The following is a 12572-nucleotide window of genomic DNA, read 5'->3' as shown; positions in this document are numbered from 1 at the left end:
ACTTTGGCTCAGAACATTGGGGATAAAGAACCTGAAGAGGCCACCTACTGTACCCAGGCAGGATCCACAGTGGAGTGATATAGACGCCAATCTACCCAGAGACCTTTCAACCCAAAAGTTTTCAACCCAGATATACTTATAGACTTTCTGTCTACAAGTAATGCAGGCATGGGGAAGGAAGTGGAGACTGAGGGAATGGCCAGCCAATAACTGGCCCAAATTGGGACCTGTCCCAACAGAAAGCACCAATCCCTGACACTATTAATGATACTCTCTTATGCCTGCAGACAGGCGAATGGTGTCCCCTAGGATGCTCCATCCAGTAGCTGATGCAGAAACAGACACCCACAGCCAAACAGTAAATGGAGCTTGAAACTCTTATGGAAGAAGAGAAGGAAGGATTACAGGACTTGTCAGGGCTAGGAACTCTACAGAAATACCAACAGAATCAATTAAACTGGATCCTTGGGGCTCTCAGAATCTGAACCACCAATCAAAGACCTAGGTCTTCCTACACACATATAGCTGATGTGAAGGTTGACCTTCATGTGGATCCCGAGCAACTGGAATGGGGGCTATCCCAAAAGCTGTTGCCTGTCCATGGGATATGTTCTTCTAGCTGGGGTGCATAGTCTGGTAGCAATGGTAGAGGCAGCACCTAGCCTCACAGAGATTTGAAGTGCCAGTGTGGGGGATATCCATGGGAAAGGGGGTAAAAGAGAATGAGGGAAGGATGTGGGAGGCAGTGAACAGGATGTGAAATAAATATGTTAAAAATAAAAAACAAAAACAAAACCCTTAAAGCCCATTCTCAGTGACTCACTTTCTCCAACAAGGCTACATCTCCTATTCCTTTTAATCCTATTAAATTATTCCACTCCATAGTAAAGAAACATTCAAATATATGAGTCTATGGGAGCCATTCTTATTCAAACCAACACAGAATCCATCCTTGACATTGCTAGAGTTCCCTAGAACCTGAGACCAGATAGACCAGGGATCTAGTGAGAAAACAAATACTGCTCTCTGCTAAAGGAATACAACAATAAAATGACTCAACAATAAAATGAGCCTTTCTCAGCATTACTACCAAAGCTTTCTCTGGCAGTAGACGAGAACAAATAGGGATACACTTAGCCCCTAGCCAGACAATGTGGAGAGAATGAGAGTTTCAGTACACTCAGGTCTAAGTGGATATGTCTATCAAATTCCTTCCCTCAAGGTTCAGGGAGGCCATGCAAAAAAAAAAAAAAAAAAAAAGGAAATATGGCCCTTTAAACATAAAAGTGATGATACACATATAAATACACAGAGTGTCGCAACATGCACAAGGTCTGCAACAAATGAGGTCCCAGTATTGAACGATGTGGACCCAAGCCTCATCTTTAAAGTAGAATGTATCTCCAATTAATAATAGCTGACAGATAAAAACTAACTCTCTTTAACTAGCTCACTGGGGATATAGAACATGATTTTGGCAGGACCTATACCCAGCAGTAGATGATTAACACAAAAATAACTCAATGAGATTTTTAGAGGGTACTTTATCTTATATTTTGTCAGTAGATTTTTGTTTGTTTGTTTCTTTTTAACCTTACAGAATATATATATATATATATATATATATATATATATATTTGTTTTACAAGATCCACCCATGTGTGTCTCTGCATCCATATGAGTGTCTCTAGCTTTTATTTCTCATTTTCTTCTGTTTGTTATTTGATGCTGTTTTTTTCTTATCTTTACTTTAATATTTTCCTTTAGATGCTTGTTTGGTTTTCTAATGAGAGACACAAATGGTATATTGAATGGAAAAGGAGTTGGGGAGGATCTTGGAAGAGTTTGGATAGGGGAAAGAATAATCAGAATATATAGTATAAAAATCATCTCTTATTTTGTTTGTGTGGTAACATTTTAAAATTGAAAATAGATTCTTCTTTCCAACTGGAAATAAGAACACATGCTCCATTATGTTCATAGCAGTCTTATTTATAATAGCCAGAAGCTGGAAAGTACCCAGATGTCCCTCAACAGAAGAATGGATACAGAAAATGTGGTAATTTACACAATGGAGTACTACTCAGCTATTAAAAACAATGGATTTATGAAATTCTTGGACAAATGGATGTATCTGGAGGATGCCATCCTTAGTGAGGTAACCCAATCACAAAAGAAGTCATTAGATATGCACTCACTGATAAGTGGATATTAGCCCCAGAAACATAGAACACCCAAGATACAATTTGCAAAACTCAAGAAAATCAAGAAGAGGGAAGACCAATGGGTGGATACTTCATTCCTCCTTAGACTAGGGAACAAAACACCCATGAAAGGAGTTACAGAGACAACCTTTGGAGCTAAGACGAAAGGATGGACTATCCAGAGACTACCCCACCCGGGGATCCATCCCATAATCAGCTACCAAACCCAGATACTATTGCATATGCCAGAAAGATTTTTCTGAAGGGACCCTGTTATAGCTGTCTCGTATGAGGCTATGCCAGTGCCTGGCAAATACAGAAGTGGATGCTCACAGTCATCTATAAGATAGAACACAGGACCCCCAATGGAGAAGCTAGAGAAAGCACCCAAGGAGCTGAAGGGGTCTGCAACCACATAGGTGGAACAACAATATGAACTAACCAATACCCCCAGAGCTCGTATCTCTAGCTGCATATGTAGCAGAAAATAGCCTAGTCGGCCATCACTGGGAAGAGAGGCCCCTTGGCTTTGCAAACTTTATATGCCCCAGTACAGGGGAATGCCAGGGCCAAGAAGCGGGAGTAGGTGCGTAGGGGAGCAGGGTGGGAGGAGGGTATAGGGAACTTTCAGGATAGCATTTGAAATGTATATTAAAAAATCTAATAAAAAAAAGGAAAAAAGAAAACAGATTCTTCTCCCATCCCAACCAGTTTTCCCTCTCTCTCACCTCCTAGCTCCCCATACCTCTCCTCTTCTCCAGATACACTATCCCTTCATTTCTTCTTCAGAAAAGAACAGGACTCCAAGGGAAGACAATCAAACAGGACAAAATAAAATACAATAGTACAAGCCAAAAACCCTCACAGCAAGGCTGCATGAGATATTCAAATAGGAGGAAAAAAAGTCTAAAGAGCAGGAAAAAGAGTCAGGGATACACTTGCTCCCACAGTTAGGAGTCTCATCAAAACACTTTGCTAAGAACCGTAACATGTATGTAGAAGCCCACGTGAATATCCATGCAGGTATCATGCTTGCCATTTAAGTCTCGGTGAGCCCACGTGAACCCTACTTAGTTTATTTAGTGGCAGTGTTCAAATGTCCTCCATCCTCTTTGACTCCTACAGTTTTTCTCCCTTCTCATCCACAGGGTTCCCTGATCTCCCAGGAGAAGGACCAGATGGGGATGGAGACTTCCAAATTAGTCTGTCTGTCTGTCTGTCTGTCTGTCTGTCTGTCTGTCTCTCTCTGTGTTTGTGTGTGTGTGTCTGCACAATGTTTCGGTGTATATCTTTGTACCCACATCCTATCTGTTGACAGAAGAAGGCTTTTTCATGATGATGATGAGACAAAGCACTGAGCTAATGTCTGAGAAATACTTAAATGTTCAACATTCTTAGCCTTGAGGGAAATACAAATCAAAAACACTTTAAGATTCCATCCTACACCTGTCAAAATGGCTAAGATCAATAACACTGCTGACAGCTCATGCTGGCATGGATGTGGAGCAAGGATAACACTCCTCCAATGCTGGTGAGAGTGCAAACTTGACTAGACACTATGTAAATCTATATAATGGCTTCTCAGAAAAATGTTAGTTGATATACCTCAAAACACAGCTGTCTCATTCTTGGGCATGTATCCAGAGTATGCTCCATCATACTAACGAAATATTTTCTGGACTATGTTCACTGTGGTTTTACTCATAATAACCAGAAACTGGAAACTATTGCCCGCGCTTTTGTCCCCCCTGGTAAGAACACGCTCAGGGCAATCGGAATCTTCTGCAGCACAAGCTTTATTGCTTACCCCTTCAGGAGCCAGTGGAGAAGAGAGCCAGAGAGATAGAGAGAGAGATAGAGAGATCCCTAGAATGACGGAAACCCGTCCCTTTTATGGAGGACTGTCCTCCGCCTCGGATGTGTCGCTCCCTGATTGGCTGCAGCCCATCGGCCGGAGTTGTCGTCACGGGGAAGGCAGAGCACATGGGGTGGGAAGCTACCCCTGCACATGCGCAGCTTGCTTGTTTACTACTTAGAACACAGGTGCCAGTGCCATCAGCGCCATCTTGTAATGGCCAATGTGAGGGCGGCTCCTTACAGGAAACAACTTAGATGTCCCACAACTGAAGGATGGAAAAATAAAATGTGATACATTTATAAATTGGAGTATTACTCAGCAGTTAAAAAATGAAATCATAGAATTTGCAGGCAAATGGATGGAAGTTGCAAAAATACATCCTAAATGAGGCAACCCAGACCCAGAAAACCAAATATGGTACATATTCACTTACAAGTAGATGTTAGCTGTTAAGTAATTTATAATCATGCTCCAATTCACAGGCATAGAGATATACAAAGAGAGAAGCTGTATGGGGGAAGTATAGATTTCCCTGGGTAGGGAAAATAGAATAGATTCTGACATTGCAGTTGGGGTGGGTGGGTAATAGAGCTAGAGAGATCAGGTGTTTGTGAGGGAGATGAAGGCAGAAAGTATAGAAAGAGACATCTGGAATTGGGGAGCCCTTGGGGTTTATGTGAAAACCTGCTCTGGAAACTTCCTGGAGTCTATGAGGATGACCCAGTGAGGACTCTAGTTATGGATAATACAGAGTCTAAACTGGTCATTTTCTGTACCCAGACAAGCATACATTTGGTTGACTAGTTGGCTGAGAAGATCCAGTGGAAATCTCTAAACAATTCAGGATGAGGCTAGAACATAAGTTTGCCCTCTGAAAACTGACAGTGGGGTCCCATTCCTGAGGATAACATCAAAGCAGCTCATTAAATGTAGGGAGGCTAAGTGTACTTGGAGCCCTTACTCCTACATTGTAGTCTTTTTAATGTAAGAAGTTACTCTGCATGCTAATGAAGGAGAAACAGGGACTCCAGCCCAACCACAAAAACCTCCACTTACAAAGTGGACAAAATATAGACATTAGCCTCTATATTTCAGGTGTTAGCCCTCTCTTAGATGATTAACAACAACAATAACAAAAAATGCTTCCCATTGTGGTGGTCTGAATGGAATGGCACCCATAGGCCATATAGTTGAATGCTTGGTCATTAGTGCGTGGTGCTACTTGACAGGAAATAGGAAGTGTGATCTTGCTGAGTAGATGTGGCCTCATCGGAGGAAGTGTGTGACTTGGAGGTGTGTTTGAGGTTTCAGAACCACAAAACAGTCTCAGTGATTGTTTCTTGGTGTTTTTTTTACAGCAATAATACACTGAGTAAGAAACCTATTCTTTACTATGTTACTTTGTCCATACAATGGAATCTTTTACCACATAGAATCTGTACATTTTCATTAGTTCTCCTTTATTAACTTTTGTCTTTAATGCCTTACTACTGGTGTTCTGTTTGGAAAGATCTTTCCTGTGCTAATGAGTTCAAGACTATTTCCATTTTCTCTTCTATCATATATCTGGCCTGATCTCAGGTCTTTGATCTACTCGGAGTTGAATTTTGTTCATGGTGATAAGTATGAATCATTTGCATTCTTCTACATGCAGTCATCCAGTTTAACCAGAACCATGTGTTGATGTTGCTCTCTTTGTTTCAATGTGTATTCCTGGCTTCTGTGTAAAAATCAAATGTCCAACTCTTTAAGGAGTTTTACTTTATTTTATGTTCTTTTTACATTTTCTTCATTTTCAAATTCTCTCCCCAACATCTGATAGATCTATCCCAACCCTTTACCCAACTAATTTTTGTGCTATCTCTCTGTCTCTGTCTCTCTGTCTCTCTGTCTCTGTCTCTCTGTCTCTCTGTCTCTGTCTCTCTGTCTCTGTGTCTCTGTCTCTGTGTCTCTGTGTCTCTGTCTCTGTGTCTCTGTCTCTCTGTCTCTCTGTCTCTGTGTCTCTGTCTCTCTGTCTCTCTGTCTCTGTCTCTCTGTCTCTCTGTCTCTCTGTCTCTGTCTCTCTGTCTCTCTGTCTCTGTGTCTCTCTGTCTCTGTGTCTCTCTGTCTCTGTCTCTCTGTCTCTCTGTCTCTCTGTCTCTGTCTCTCTGTCTCTCTGTCTCTCTGTCTCTGTCTCTCTGTCTCTCTGTCTCTCTGTCTCTGTCTCTCTGTCTCTCTGTCTCTCTGTCTCTGTCTCTGTCTCTCTGTCTCTCTGTCTCTCTGTCTCTCTGTCTCTGTCTCTGTCTCTCTGTCTCTCTGTCTCTGTCTCTGTGTCTCTCTGTCTCTGTGTCTCTGTGTCTCTCTGTCTCTGTGTCTCTGTGTCTCTCTGTCTCTGTGTCTCTGTGTCTCTCTGTCTCTCTGTCTCTCTGTCTCTGTCTCTCTGTCTCTCTGTCTCTGTGTCTCTCTGTCTCTGTGTCTCTCTGTCTCTGTCTCTCTGTCTCTCTGTCTCTGTCTCTCTGTCTCTCTGTCTCTCTGTCTCTGTCTCTCTGTCTCTCTGTCTCTGTCTCTCTGTCTCTCTGTCTCTCTGTCTCTGTCTTTCTGTCTCTGTGTCTCTCTGTCTTGTCTCTCTGTCTCTCTGTCTCTGTGTCTTTGTGTCTGTCTCTCTGTCTCTGTCTGTCTCTCTGTCTCTCTGTCTCTGTCTCTCTGTCTCTCTGTCTCTCTGTCTCTCTGTCTCTCTGTCTCTCTGTATCTCTGTCTCTTTGTCTCTCTGTCTCTGTCTCTGTGTCTCTCTGTCTCTTTGTCTCTCTGTCTCTGTCTCTCTGTCTCTTTGTCTCTCTGTCTCTGTCTCTCTGTCTCTGTCTCTCTGTCTCTCTGTCTCTCTGTCTCTGTGTCTCTCTGTCTCTGTCTCTCTGTCTCTCTGTCTCTGTGTCTTTGTGTCTGTCTCTCTGTCTCTGTCTCTCTGTCTCTCTGTCTCTCTGTCTCTCTGTCTCTCTGTCTCTTTGTCTCTCTGTCTCTGTCTCTGTGTCTCTCTGTCTCTTTGTCTCTCTGTCTCTGTCTCTCTGTCTCTCTGTCTCTTTGTCTCTCTGTCTCTGTCTCTCTGTCTCTGTCTCTTTGTCTCTCTGTCTCTCTGTCTCTGTGTCTCTCTGTCTCTGTCTCTCTGTCTCTGTCTCTGTCTCTCTGTCTCTGTCTCTCTGTCTCTGTCTCTCTGTCTCTCTGTCTCTCTGTCTCTGTCTCTCTGTCTCTCTGTCTCTCTGTCTTTGTGTCTGTCTCTGTGTCTCTGTGTCTGTCTCTCTCTATATATCTCTCTCTCTCTCATCTTTTCTCTCTCAGATTATTAAGGAAAATTCTTTAGCTACCAAATAGGTCTCTAAGTAGAGAATTACAATATATATGTTCCTTTGTTTCCACATAGAAAAATCAATTACTACCCATAACCCTCTTCATTTTGATATTAAAAATCTATCTTTAGATGCCTAGGAAAATGGTAGTCAGTAAAGTGATTGTCATGGAAACAGGAAGATGAGTTAATCTCCAAAACCTACAGCAGAAGGCAATGCATTGGCATGCTCTTGTGATCCTAGAATTGAAGAGGCAGAGACAGGAGAATTCTCAAAGACTGACTGGACTGCCAATCCAGTTGAATCAGTGAGAAACACTCTTTCAAAACAGAAGATTTACAGTGATCAAAGAATCATTACTGCCCTTTACACACACACACACACACACACACACACACACACACACACACACAGAGACACATATGAGCACTGTTAAATTACTGTGAGGATCTATTGAGAGTTCACAAAGAATTTAAATCTGCCTTGTTACTGATATCCTCAAATCTGCAAATAAGTGACATTTACATACTGTCCCATAAAATATTATAAGTAAAATTTGTTGACCTCTGAGAGACACTTAAACTTCAAAATTTTTATATCTTAAATGTGCTCAGAGTTTCTGTACTTCCCAGATACAGTTTGTGGGATAAATCCAAATAGGACTTGTCATACATATTCTAGCAACTTAAAGAACTGTGTTTTTAACCAAAAAGTTAAATTTTTATTTTTTCCCTTGAAAAATACTATTTCATCATATCCATTGTTATTGTTCATGATTTCTCTGCACTGGTACACTCCATAATGGACATGTATAAATCAGTAAAAACCATATGCACAGGATATGCCTGGATTATTCCAGAGAAGCAATTTTCATATGTGGGTTTGGAGCCCTTTGGAGGTTGCATATCAGATATCATGTATATCAGATATTTATGCTACAACTCAGAAGAGTAGCAGTTATGATGTGACAACAAAATAATTTTATGATTTGGAGTCACCACTATAAGAAGAACCATATTAAAGGGGAATAACATTTGGAAGGCAGAGAACCATTGCCCCAGAGTTTCAACTGGGAAGTAGCAGAAAAAGTCCTGATTAAGTTCTATTTGTCTTAATGTGTAGAAAGATACTGTTTTTAAAACAAACAAACAAACAAACAAACACCATCAATGGTTAACATTTTGAAAGTAGTACATGAAAATCACTATTCTAAAAACATTGAACTTATTGCTATTGCTTTTAAAAAATAGATAATATTCAAATGTTATGTTAGTTTTGTCTACAAACTATTTCTCAAATAGACTTTAATACTGATTGTTTATTTTCTTTTTTCCATTTTTATGTTGATGTGCATATTGTTTATGTGCTCATACTGTGAATGTGTATGTGCATTTGTCTGTATATGTGTCCATGTGAGTGTGAGTGTGTGTGTGTGATGACAGCATGCACATGCTTTGTTTGTGTGTTGTGGTGTGAGAACAGCTTCATATGTTGGCCACCACCTTCTACCTTGTTTGAAACAGACTCTATTTGGTGTTTCCTACTGTGTACCTGAGACTAGGTGGCCCTCAAGTGTCCCAGTATTCTTCTACCTCACTGTAGGAGTGCTGGGTTTATTGATATGCACTGTTACTCAGCCTGGCTTTCTGAGGTTTGAACTCTTATTGTAATACTTGCATGGAAAGAACTTAACCACAGAGCCATCATTCCAGTCCTGTTCTCACACATTATTTACTATTTTTAACTGTACCATAAAGAATAAACAGAATCGTAATGAAGCATTTTATTAGCTATTGATCATCTGTCTACAGATACATTAAAAAGAAAATTAAATTACTTTCAGGGGAGAAAATATTAAATGAATATTCTTTTAGAACTAGTGTATAAAAAAAAAAAAAGCCTCCCAGTGACCATTTACTACATTCAGCCACTTTGAAGAGGAATTTTGGACCAAATCCAGAAATAAACACCTGCATTATTTAACAGCTCTATTTTAGATGGAATGATCAAAACCTGGAGAAACATAAAAAGCTTCTATTTCATTCAGATGTTGAAAGTGTGCTTTAACTATTTTTATACTTTTGGAGCCAATAATTAATGACAATGAGAAGAGAATAAGTTCTGACATATAGTTTGGCTCCCACACTAAGAATTGAACATCAAGCATGCTGTTTTACTGAGTAGAGGTTATATTTAGTAGTTAAAATTAGTCAGAGGAAGTATTTTTTGTTCATTAAACTGACCTTAAATTCTTTACCTGTCATGGCACAGTTTAGAATTATCCCAAAGTAGCATTTGCTATCATCCTGCATGAGCGTCATCTCTGAGTCCTGCTTTGTTTTCACACTCATATTTGAATAAGATGAGAAGAGACCCAAATGTTAAGGATATTTAACTATCATTGATCTGTTGAAAAATGACTAAAGTACAATAAAAGATTATCTAGAAATACTTGTCATTCAGAGTTCAGAGAGGTTTTCATTACTTAAATAATACTTATAGGATTTTGGACTCTTCAAATATTGGAAGACCAATGCAGCCTTCCTCAACCAGAGAAAGAAGAAGTTCTATGTAAATACTCTCACATTGAAACCTACATGTGTATGCTCACACATTAATTAAATACACAGGAATACACACATGTATACTGTTTGCAGACATTTCTTCAACATTTTCAGGGAGACATATGGATATTTAGTAAGTGCATAAAAATAAGTATTTACTGTCTACCAATGTGTTAATTTAATTTGATTTATGGTCTAAATTCAGCCTATATCCTCTTTTACAAATAAAATTTCACTTGTATTTATTGTTTTTAGATTTTTACTTTTGGGGTAATACTGATAGAATTGAAAAGTTGCTACAGACATTCCATGAGTTTTTAAAGTCTATTTTTTCTGTCTTCTTCATATAAATCTGTATTTCTTTTCAAAGACATCCCAATGTTTTATTATATACATGGATGATGGAAATAAAAAGATGTAACATTTTTAAATAGTTTTCCTGTCTTGAAAAAGGTATTTAAATATTTTGGAAACTTTAAAACATTCCTTTCCTCCTCATATAGTAAAATTATGTCTTCTGACCTTTCTAACTCTCTGAATCTCTAGGTTGAAGCTAAAACTATTAATAAAAACTACTCTAGTAATACTGAAATTCTTCTGAGATTCTGAGAAAATGGAAATGACCCCTGATGTGTAAAGTCCTACCAGAGTGACTAATAACAATTCATCTAGAAAGGTCTTTAGTTGTTTTAATATCATCTAGCATTTATACTAAATTAATAAAGGCTAGTTTTCATGTAAACATATGTCATTGGAAAATTCATGTATCAAATGAATTATACAGTGTTTTATACAAATTATGAGCTTCTGCATCTTTTGCCATGCATATTCACATATTCTCTAGTAAACCATAGCTCTCATTTTACAAGTGATACAATGAGCAATATTATCAAAGCAGCAACAGAGAATAGATTTATTCTGGGTGCATTTCAGTAGCAACAACCTCAGACTGCCCAGAGCAAAGCCAGAATCATGCTATGTTGTATTTTCTGTTATTACTTTGTTGCAATTATAGTTTTTTTAAAAAAATATTATATTCTTCTCTCATACATTAAATCCCAACTGCTTTCCTCTCCTGTCAATCCTCCCAGTCCCCCTGTCTTCCCATGGTCAATTCCTCATCTGTTTCCTTTATAAATATATATATAGATAGATATCTATATAGATATAGAGATATAGATATATAGATATAGATAGATAGATAGATGGATAGATAGATAATTCAGGCCTCACAGGAATATCTACTGAACATGGCCTAACAAGCCTCCTGTAGCCAGACAGGTACCCCAGTGGAGTGATAGGGATGCCAACCCACTCACACAACTTTCAACCCAAAATTTATCCTGTCTTCAAGAAATCTAGGGACAGGGGACTGAGGAAATGGCCAAGCATAACAGGCACATCTTTAGATCCATACTACTGGCGAGTACCAATCTCTGACACTATTACTGATTCTGTGTTATGTATGCTTTCAGATAGCTTAATTATCCTCTGAGAGGCTCCACCCAGTATCTGACATTGGCTAGAGCTCAGGGACTATTCTGGAAATGTTGAGGGAAGGATTGAGGGCTCTAAAGGGGATAGAAATTCCACAGGAAAACCAAAAGAATCAACTAACCTGGACCCTTGAGGACTCTCAGAGACTGACATACCAATCAAAAAGCATACATGACTTAGACCTACGTCCCTTAAGCATGTGTATCAGGCTGATATACAGCCAGGTCTTCATGTGAATCCTCCAATAACTGGAGAAACTGGAGCCGGACCTGTCCATAGAGCTCTTATCTGTCAGTGGAATATGTTCCCCTAGTTGGGCTGCCTTGTCTGGCTTCAGTGGGAAAGGATGTGCCTGGCCCTGCAGAAAATTGATGTGCCAGGGTTGGGTAATGGGCAAGAGGGGACCTTCATCCTCTCAGAGGAGAAGAGATGGAGTCAGGGGGATAGACTGTGTGTGGAAGACCAGAAGGGGGAATGGTGATGTAAAATGAATAGATTAAAAAAAAAAAAAGTCAGGCACAAACCCTCTTATAAGCAACCCAGAAGGAGAAAATGGTTCCCAAGCACAGACAAAAGAGTCAGTGACTTTACCCCTCCCATTGTTGGGTGCCTCACAAGAACATTGATGTACACAACAATTGGAATATGCAGAGGACCTACCTCTTTTCAGTCTCTGTAACTCCTGGGTCTTGCTTAGTTGGTTCTGTGGACCATGTCTTTATCCTTCTGGCTCCTAAAATTCTTCCTCCTAAAATCTTCTGCAGGGCTCCCCTAGCTCTGCCTAGTGTTTGGCTGTGGGTTGCCCAATCTGGGGTTTCTACCACACTTTTAACCATTTAGTTCCCAGATACAAAACACACATAACCATTATATTTACAATAAGCCTTAATCAGCACAAGAGTTGGGCAAATGGCAATCTTCTATGCTATTATGTCTTTTTCCCAGACAATAATAACAGTATATAATTTTCCATGTTTCATCTTGGCTACTCTTAATTCCAATTAGCCAACCCACATGGCCATCACTATTTTATGGCTCTCCTAATCCATAATGGCTTTCTCTTCTCTCTCCCATTTTCTACCTCATGGTTCTTTTCCAACCCAAAGCTCAGAATCTCTAAATCCTGCCTATG

Source organism: Mus caroli, unplaced genomic scaffold (assembly GCF_978045245.1).
Source record: "Mus caroli unplaced genomic scaffold, Mus_caroli_1 scaffold_4, whole genome shotgun sequence".
In the NCBI taxonomy this organism is placed as follows: domain Eukaryota; kingdom Metazoa; phylum Chordata; class Mammalia; order Rodentia; family Muridae; genus Mus; species Mus caroli.
Note: the sequence above shows the minus strand (reverse complement) of the source record.